Raw genomic sequence first — 9,809 nt, 5'->3', positions numbered from 1 at the left:
AAGCTAGTTTGCCAATTTCTCCAAGACAGGTTTATGCCTGCCAAGACACCATCTCATTATTTGTCCAAGGAGCTCTTCACAGCTTCCAGGATGGTGTTAAAAGGGGTTGCCATTGACTGGAGTACTTACCTTCTTACGAAGATGGACCAACATTTTGTCAAAGTGACCAGAGGGAATGTTACCAATGTAACTTATGGTTCATATTTATATGTTTTCTTGACATATTCAGGCCTTAAGAAGGGTGTGCTACCTCCTCCTCCATCTAATCCAGTACCTCCCCCTCCACCTTCAGAGGATTCAGAACCCATTGACATAGAGGATCTTGATTCTCCTCCTTCGTTGGTCATTCAGCAGAAGCGCTTGAAGCGTGTAGCAGAGAAAGTTCCACCAGTCATTCCTTCAATAACAGTTCTTGCTACTTCTGGAAGTGACCTTCCTACCGACCTCACATGTAACAATTTATTCAAGGAATATCGAGAATGTTCTTTGGAAATATCAGTTCCTTCAGTGAACAGTTTAGTGTCAGGGGATGCCATTCCTTTCCTTTGTAACAATATCCAGAGTTCTATTGAACTCTCAGGACAACTTGTGTTCAACAATTATATGCTTCTTTCTATGAAGAATTGATGCAATCCAAAAACCATATGCATAAGGCAACCACTGAGTTAGGCTCTACTAAAGACACTCTTGCTAATCTGTTTAAGTAGATGGAGCAGCAGACACAAATGATTGAGATCCAGAGAGAAGAAATATCTTCTTTGAAAATTCAGTTAGTAGAAGCTCAGTTAGAGGTAGAGAAAATGTCCAAAGAAGCTCAAGAGTTTCAGACTCTGTTAGATACGAAACTGTCAGCTTTCAGACTGCTCATAATACATTGAAATCCCAAGCTTCCCAGATTAAGAAGTTGCAGGACCAACTGGCACAGTCACGATCCATTGCTTCAAGCCCCAATGTTCCTATGATTCCTTCTATATCTCAACAGGACTTGGTAGTTCTCCAGAGACAGGCCACATAATGTATGTTGTTTCAAGATAAAGTGGAAAGATTGCAATCCAGGATGGATTTATTATGGTCTACATTTGAGCACTTTCAGGAGTATATTCCTTCGGACCATTCCTTCTTTGTCCACTATCATTGCAGAAGTTGGCCTTCTATATGAAGCTCTCAACGATGGATCTCCCTCTTCCAGAGGATGGTTGGAGTGGGGCTTGGTCTTCTGATTTGCTAGACAGAAGTTGTCCATATGGTCTTTGAAGATTCCGTGAGGATGGATACCATGTTGCTGTCTTATATGTATCTATGTTAATTTCAGATGATGTAGATCTGGCTTGGTATGTGGAAGATGTGGTTTTACAAGCTGCCTTATATGTCAACTATTTGGAGTTGAGGATAGATGACATGTTCCAGTGTTATTCTTCTAAAGTGGATACTTGTCCTAATAATTCATGGCATTCAATGATTGATTCTATAGTCTTGAACCAATGTCAGAATGTAGCTTCTACTTATGTGCAGAGCACTAACCAACTAAGGGTGGATCTCCTAGCTTATCTTTCCAAGAACCATCCATTTGATTCATCCTTCTTTGATGCCTACCATGGACGATCTGTTTTAGGTCCCTCTGTTTCTAGCTTATTGTACTATTAACAAATGGCCCATCGCTATGATGCTTATTTTTCCCTTTATAAATCCAACTCAACAGCTATCTTACCTCTCCTTTTCTAACCTTAGGGTTTTTTCCAAATTCTAATTTATATCTATTGTTCTTTCATTGAAGATCGAGTATTTTTCCCTTCTCCGCCATGTCCTTCTCTATCTATCCATATACCTTCTACTTTTCTTGCTTATCAATTACACATTTCCTAATTGATTCGCTTAAATTTTCAGCCACTCCTTCTTTAGCTTATTCCTCATTTTATGATTTGGCCTATCCATCTCTTCATCCTCTTTTACTTATTCCACTTTGATCTCCTGCCACTTCTATTTCTCAACCCCCTCAGTTGGTTAGTGGGTATGAAGGATTTGATCAGTTGATTTCGAGAAGAAGAGGATGGAGCTCAACTGATTCTCTTAAGGGACCACAGATTAATTGGCCATTAATTCCAAGGGACTGGACAACTGCTAGTCAAGCATACCAAAATTACCTTCATTTTTCTCAACAACATTCACAATCTCTAGATCTGCCCAGTGAGATTGACAGCCCATTTTGCTTGGTACTTAGCATATATGCATAGGCATTCCCATAAGATCAAAAGGTCATTCCAAAGCTTTGTATGAATGTCAATGTGAACATTGATTCCCAACAATTGGATGTCCTATATTTTCATACCCTTTGTCTACCTAGCATATACCTTGTTTTGCTAGAACGGATGTGCTGCCTTCAATTCCTTCAGAATCCTCCAAAATCCTTTGTAGATGAGTCTTTATCCCTGGATCACTTTCAAAATCATCAAGCTTTCAAGAGGGATCATCTTCATTGATACCCCTGGATGTATCTTCTATGCTTCTTAATGAGACATTTTTTTGGAGGTGTCATTCAGATGGTTGTTTTGTGTTTAGTGTTTGTGTTGTGGGTCAATTTGTATGTGATGAGTTCATACTGGTTGAATAATCTGTTCGAGAGCTCTCTTTTCAACTATTGATGGTGATGATGGATGGCAAGCCTATGATGGAAAGTTGAAGAACCTCTTATATCCTTTACAAATTTGTTATGACTTTTAATTGTTTATCAGATGTGCTAATGAATAACGAAGTTTTCCTTTAGTAGTATTCTTTTCTAGAGATACATGTGATAAGTTGGGGTCGTGGTTTGGAGTGATTGTTGAAGATACTGAAGAAGATCAAAATTGAGCTCTTTATTGAACTCATATTCTTCTTTTCCTTGGGTCACGAGGACGCTTCCTTTCTAAGTGTGGGGATATGTTGAGAGTGGAAAAAGACTGAATTTTGACTAATTTTTGTTGTTTTTGAGGTCTGAATGATTGATTTTCAGATGGATTTAGAGTGATGTATGGTTGTTAATGGAAGTGTTTGAGAGTTTTTTGGATGATATTGATTATGGTTTGGAAGTTCATGATGATTTTTAGTGGAAATATGAAGCTCTGTGATGTTCTGATAGGTTCTCTTAAGGTTTTGATTGGTTCTAATACCTTCTGTATAGCTTCTGTTTTGTTCTGATTTTCTTCTCTGTATGAAGCATGGATTGATGATTGAAGAAGGTTGAAATATTTTGGAAGATTATTGAATATTTTTTGATAGTTTGGAATGGTTTTAGTATGAGTTATGAGGATTTGATGTTCTTTGATGACCTTCTGTAACCCTTTGTAAACCTTCTGTAGAGCCTCTATCTCTGCTCTATCTCTGTTTTGTATCTGCTATATTCCTGTTCTGTTCTGTAGATCTTCTGTAAGTGTATGTAATCCTCACTGTCACTTGTGTAGAGGTTGTATGCCTTGTGTGTATTTGATGGTACAACTGTGTATCTTGCCCTTTGCCGGCATACAATGCAAGAGGGAAGGCCAGGGAGCCTTATGGTGCAGTGCACAGGAACAGATGGTGCATTGTGCATGGAGAGGCCCATCTCCTGCGTGCAACACTCCATTCACACATCTCACCTCTTATTTGATTTGAAAGGAAAGACTGGTCACTCACCCCACCCTCTGTCTCACGCTCTGATAGATACAGAGGGTAGTCCATACTCACATCCCCATCCTATTAGGATGAAAGCTCACATAACTCAAAGGGTTGGGGATGAAGATTATGTCGGCTATTATCATCAAGATCTTGAAGATGAGGTGTACCCAGAGAGACATCCAACAAGTTTCGTACTTCAATGATTTGTAATAAAGATAGTCTCTTAAGAAGGACAGGCGGACTAATATTATAGAGACAGTGCACCAAGGGAGGCGGCTTCAAATTACTTGCTCGAAAGGTTCTGCTGGTGAGTTAGCTATCCTAAACTGTGGGGTGTTAACACATTTTCCACGGTCAGCTTTCCGCCCAAGGGTGTTTCCACATTTTCTTGGAACGAGGCTTGTTATGATAGGGAATTTATTTCTTTCTCCCATAACAGTTTGTTTTGTTTTGTTTTTCTTCTTTTTCTTCTTTTTTTTTCATTAAGAAAGAGAATGGTAGAAATACCATGTGTCAAGACCAACCTCGTCACCGTTATTAGATTAGACAAGAAGAGAACAAGGTCGGGTTGAGAGGTATCTGTGACGGGCTAGTAGAACGAGACCGCCTCATGAGGAGAATCATAATGGCTATCAGAAGCACAAAGAGAAGGATAGTGCAATGCCCAAAAGGGGGAGGGTAGGTCGATTGTGATTGTCAAGATCCCTAGGGAGGGAAGTAATTCTTTAGACGATACCCATTGAGCAGGAAAGGATCATCAGAGGCATCAACAGTCTGCACCTGAATAGAGCCATTAGGATTGACAACAAGTACCTTGTACGAGCCCATCCACAGTTATTGAAGCTTTCATAACCTACTTTGTTTTCTTTCTCAACATTTTCATCCTCTTCCTTTGGCGGCTCTGTCTCTGCTTCTGTAGAGGCTCTGTAGGAGAAGAACAGATCTTCTACCTCTGCGTCTACTTCTGTCTTTGGCTCTGTCTTTGTTATTGTCTCTGTGAGTGACATATAACAGGGAGAACAATACATCCATGCTTCTATCTTGCTATTAGAGGTGATTTCAGAAGTTAATTCTAGTTGAGGCAGGAGGTATTCTCCCATGGACAAGGACTTTGCTTCCCTTGGTAGTTGGCTTACAGTGCCCACTGTTAGGGACAGTGCCTCTGTTTTCTCGAGAAAGATCTTTTTAACAGCCTCTTCATCTCCTGATGTACCATCTGTTACTTCATTGGAGGAGTCATTTATGACTTCGATGGATGTGGATCCATTGCCTTTTTGTGATCCATACAATTTCAGTGCGACTTTGTTGGATTCTCTGCCTAGGGTTAGGGTTCCTTTGAACCAGTCTGTCCTAGCCCTCGCTTCAAAAAGCCAAGGTCTTCCCAAATAGCAGAGGGTATGCGGTCCCATAAGAATTTGGTTTGACCACCAAATATGTCAGCTAATAGTCTCTTCCTGCAAGGGTTGTTTTTACGTATGGGAGGATGCCCAACGGTTTAATTCTACTTTGGTCTGCCAATTTGATAAGCCAATGTGTAGGTTGAATTTCTTGCAACCCTAAGTCCTTCATTGTCACATCCGTCATTATGTTTATTGATGAGCCTCCATTAATCAATGCATATGAAATAAAGCATCCTTCAATCCATACACTAATCTCTGGTATTCTAGGATCTGGAAGGTGTTAGCCACATCTACTTCCTTTACAGGCTTTGCGGCTCTGTTGGACTTTATTGTTGTTGGGGATGCAATCCTTAGTCCGCGTCTTCTTGTCAAGATGCTTTTGAATTTCTTTCGGCAGCTGGGAGACAGCACCAGCAAACTATTGGAATGTTAAGTTTGATTGAAAAGTGTCTAGGTCTTTTATCAAGACATATTTTTTGATAGGATCCATAGGCTTCTCCAGCCTGTTGGGGAATGGGGGTACACCCATTTTCATCTTTCCTTTTTCATCTAACAATGGCAGTATCGACACTTCTTCTGTTTCTGGAGGTACTTCTGCATCATCTATCTCCAGGACCTCTGGTTTTGTTTCTGAGACTGTCTCTGTGACTCCCTGTGGCACTGCAGTGCTTTGTACTGCACTGTTCTGTCGTGTACTGCTCTGTCCCTCTATTGACAGGTTGAACTTCACAGTCTTGGCAGGGGAATTATTTTTATTTTGAACAATTGGTTCCTTCTTCTTGGTGCTCGTGATAGCGGCAACTTCCAACTCTACCAAATTGGAGGTAGGCTCTTGTACCTTCTATTGGCTATTAGTGCCATTGGCCTTTATAGGAGCTGGACTTGGACAGTCCTTTGCAGTGTGGTCTTCTCCTTTGCATCGGCTGCATAAGGACTTGTACTCCACAGATCGTCTAGGGTTTGGACAATTCGGGGAGATATGACCCTTTTCTCCACACCTGTAACATTCTATCTCTGATCTCTGACCACCGCCAGATTATCGTCCTCTGTAACTTTGAGGGGGAAACCTCCTTGGACCGAAATTAGGATCAAACTTCCTAGGATTCGGTCCAATATCTTGTGTTGTCATTTTGGATTCTAGCAAGTTGAATCTTACATTTTCATCCTTCTGTCTTCGTTCATGTATCTCTTTCAGAGAGCAAATATCCTTTGTATGGTTCTTTCACAAACAGTAGAAACAGAAGGCTCCAGGAATGGTTGGTTTTCGGGTATATTCAGTGGCTATATGTCCCGCTTGATGACACTTTCCACACCATGTATTAGAGAGTATCACATCTCTCCTAGCTCCTGCAGGAGTGGATATATTGGTGGTATTCACCTTTAGGGTCTGTAGCTGCTCTGTAATCACATCCATAAGCTCTTTCTTGATACTTGCGCAACTGAGTTGGATAAGTAGTCCTTCAGATTTTTACCTCCTGAAGTACTTGTAGTAGGGTTTTGGGAAGCTTCTGTAATTACTGCATACACTGATTGGATCAATCCAGAGGGTCCTCTATTCTGGTTTTGATTCAGAGCTCCTGTTGAGACTTGGGATTGTTAATTCCAGTTGGTAGGGTTTCACTATTGTTGAGTCGCCATTGTGGAGGAACTGTTTGAGGCCACTGTTGTTGTGGTTGAACCATCATTTGAGGCACTGTCGTCTGTGGCGACCACAGTGGATTAGGTGCATTATACTATGTCACTGTTTGCATTTGGGAATAGGTATAGGGAGCTGTCCCTGGGATTGCATTTGGTGTGTATACCATTCCTGGCATGGAAGAATGTAAGACTCCTCTTCCTTGAGTCATTGATAGCCTTGCTTCAACTTCATCATACAATCTTGCACCTTCCACTGTAGCTTGCAGATTGACTGGTCTTCTCAATTCCACGAACTTGCGAACTTCTGGTTGTAGGCCTCTAAGAAACACTCCTTTCTAGATACCTTCATCCAAATGATAGTTAGTCCATCTCTTCAGGATGGATTCCATTCGTAAGACATAAGCTTCTACTCTTTCTCCAGAGGACCGACTTAGGTTCATGAACTCCTCTCGCATCCGCTCTTCAAAACCTTCACGCCTGAATTTAGTGAGGAAGGCCAACTTTAGGTCGTCCCAAGTGCCAAAAGTTCATGCTACTTGTCTCTCATACCATTGAAACATTGCGCCCTTGAAAGTGGCGGGGAATATTGCTAACCAATGCTCAGGGGTTCTGGCATTGTTAGCCACAAATGCTACCATAAATTCTGCTACATGAAGATCATGGTCGTCATTGTACTCTCCCTTAAAAACTGGCAATGAGACTACATTTGTTGGCATGTCATTAATATTTCTAGGACGAACTGACTAGGAAGGAGACCTTGAATCGCTATGAGGACTTTTGTAAAGAGTGCTTTTAGGGTGTCAAAGGAGGCTTCTGCTGTGAGCTCGTTCTTAGCTTTGATTCTTACCTTCTCTCTTCTCACGTACCTCTGGACTCGTTCTAACGCTTGTCTCTTGATTGCATCATTCATCAGGGGCTTGACTCCAACTAGTTGTTCAGTACTCAATAGAATGGAATCAGAGAGGGGTTTCAGTGTCTGGGGGATTCTCTGGCCAACATCTCCTCTACTTCCTTCTTTTCAACATCTCTGAATTCGGATTTCAAACCACTACAAAGGGAGAGATATTCTGTTCTGAAAGTATCAAAATTCATTCTTCTTAGGATTGTTGTTGTGCTATTATAATAATGCTAGCTTCTGAGGGTTTCAACAGTGTATGTTGTGAAAAACACTCTGTCTACCAACTTCCAATGGGTTGCTAATTGGACAAATGGAAGATTGTTAGTGCATTAAGCATCCCACGTATCTTGCTGTTGAGCATCCACGAACAAAGTCCAACTCTTTTCCTTCTTATTTTTGTGAACCTCCACAGACCACGACTCCTGAAGCTTCTTTACAATCTCCCACTTAATGATAACTTGAAACTTCTCAATGAATACCAAATCTTCCATGGATAGTCATTCTCTCTGCTTCTGCTCTTTAATTTGTTCCCAAACAAATTGCCACCAAAATGCACGTCTCTTTTGCCTCAATAGGAAGATGAAATAATCCACCGCATAAAGCTTGCATCATGATGGTGATATGTTTCCACCATTGTGGGATGAATTTAGTGGAAGAAGGAACTTTGCAAACATCCATTGAATTCTTATCTTCTTGGCAATGCCATTTCCTTTATTTTCAGCCTCTTTTGATGCTTGTTGATGGCAAGTTTCCCCGGCCGCGCACAAAAAACATGGAGCCCCAAGAGGAACACCAAGGAAAAGGGGATTTTACTGTAAGAAAATCTATCTTGTAACATCAAAAAGATTGTATTTCATTCTTTTGATGACCAAAACAAAGAAAACATCAAATCTTCACGCAACATTATAGTAGATATCTCCCACAGATTTAATAGAATCAACCATAATCTTCAACTTCTTCATAGAATCCATCAATAGAACAAGGAACATAAAAGAATACACCATTTTTGAATGGAAATCAATCATATACTATTCATCTTCAATGTCTTCATAGTTTTCTCTCTCAATCTCTCATATACAGTTACACTGTTTTGATAGAGTTAGCTATCTCTGGCGCTCTCTCTCTCTCTCTATCAATAGTACATCATCTCCTCACTACAATACTCTATAATGACTCTCAATAATCCTTCTTAGGTCGTAGATGCACCTCCCAAGAGGTATGTCTAATGTGAAGGGGCACCAGAGCCACTATAGTGTCTCTTCATAGCTCATTACTGTCACTGTCTCTTCAGTCTTCAGCAGTTGCTTCTTCCATTTGTTTTAGCTCTTTTGAACTTAGATTCATTCTTTCCAAAAGTTAGAAAACTTTGCTAAAGTCACACATACATTCTACAGAACACTTACAGAAGATCTATAGAACATAATAGAACAGGAACAGAGCAGATACAAAACAAAGATAGAGCAGAGACAGAGACTCTATAGAAGGTTTATAGAGGGTTACAGAAGGTCATCAAAGAACATCAAATCCTCATAACTCATACTAAAACCATTCCAAACTACCAAAAACTATTCAATAAGCTTCCAAAAGATTTCAACCTTATTCAATCATCAATCCATGCTTCATACAGAAGAAAATCAGAACAAAACAGAAGCTATACAGAAGGTATTAGAACCAATCAGAACCTTAAGAGAACTTATCAGAACATCACAGAGCTTCATATTTCCACTAAAAATCATCATGAACTTCCAAAACATAATCAATATAATCCAAAACACTCTCAAACACTTCCATTAACAATCATACATCACTCTAAATCCATCCAAAAATCAATCATTCAGACCTCAAAAACAATAAAAATTAGTCAAAAATTTAGTCTTTTTCCACTCTCAATAGAAGTTGCTAGTAAAAGTCGGATAGCATGTCTTATGAAATACAATAATATCCCTCACAAGCTGGTCGATATACTCCTTCAATGCCGAGTCCTGCACTCTTCCTTGGCTACTAGATTGGCCACCTTGTCTAGATGAAAATTTATCTATATAGACAATGTCTTGCATCACACAAGTTCAGGTTAGACTCTGCAAATTTAGGCCCCCAGATGCGAGCCTTCAGCCAGGGTTGCTTTGGGGGCTTGATCCCGACAAAAATTTATCTCCATGCTCTCGATGCCCTAGAGGCCCTACTGGTAAATTTACATTAATCCAATAACATTACCCTCTATGCATCATCTATTTGCTGCTGTA

The sequence above is a fragment of the Lygodium microphyllum genome, chromosome 22 (genome assembly GCF_053477565.2).
Source record: "Lygodium microphyllum isolate KBCC chromosome 22, Lygodium_microphyllum_v1.1.10, whole genome shotgun sequence".
Lineage (NCBI taxonomy): Eukaryota > Viridiplantae > Streptophyta > Polypodiopsida > Schizaeales > Lygodiaceae > Lygodium > Lygodium microphyllum.
Note: the sequence above shows the minus strand (reverse complement) of the source record.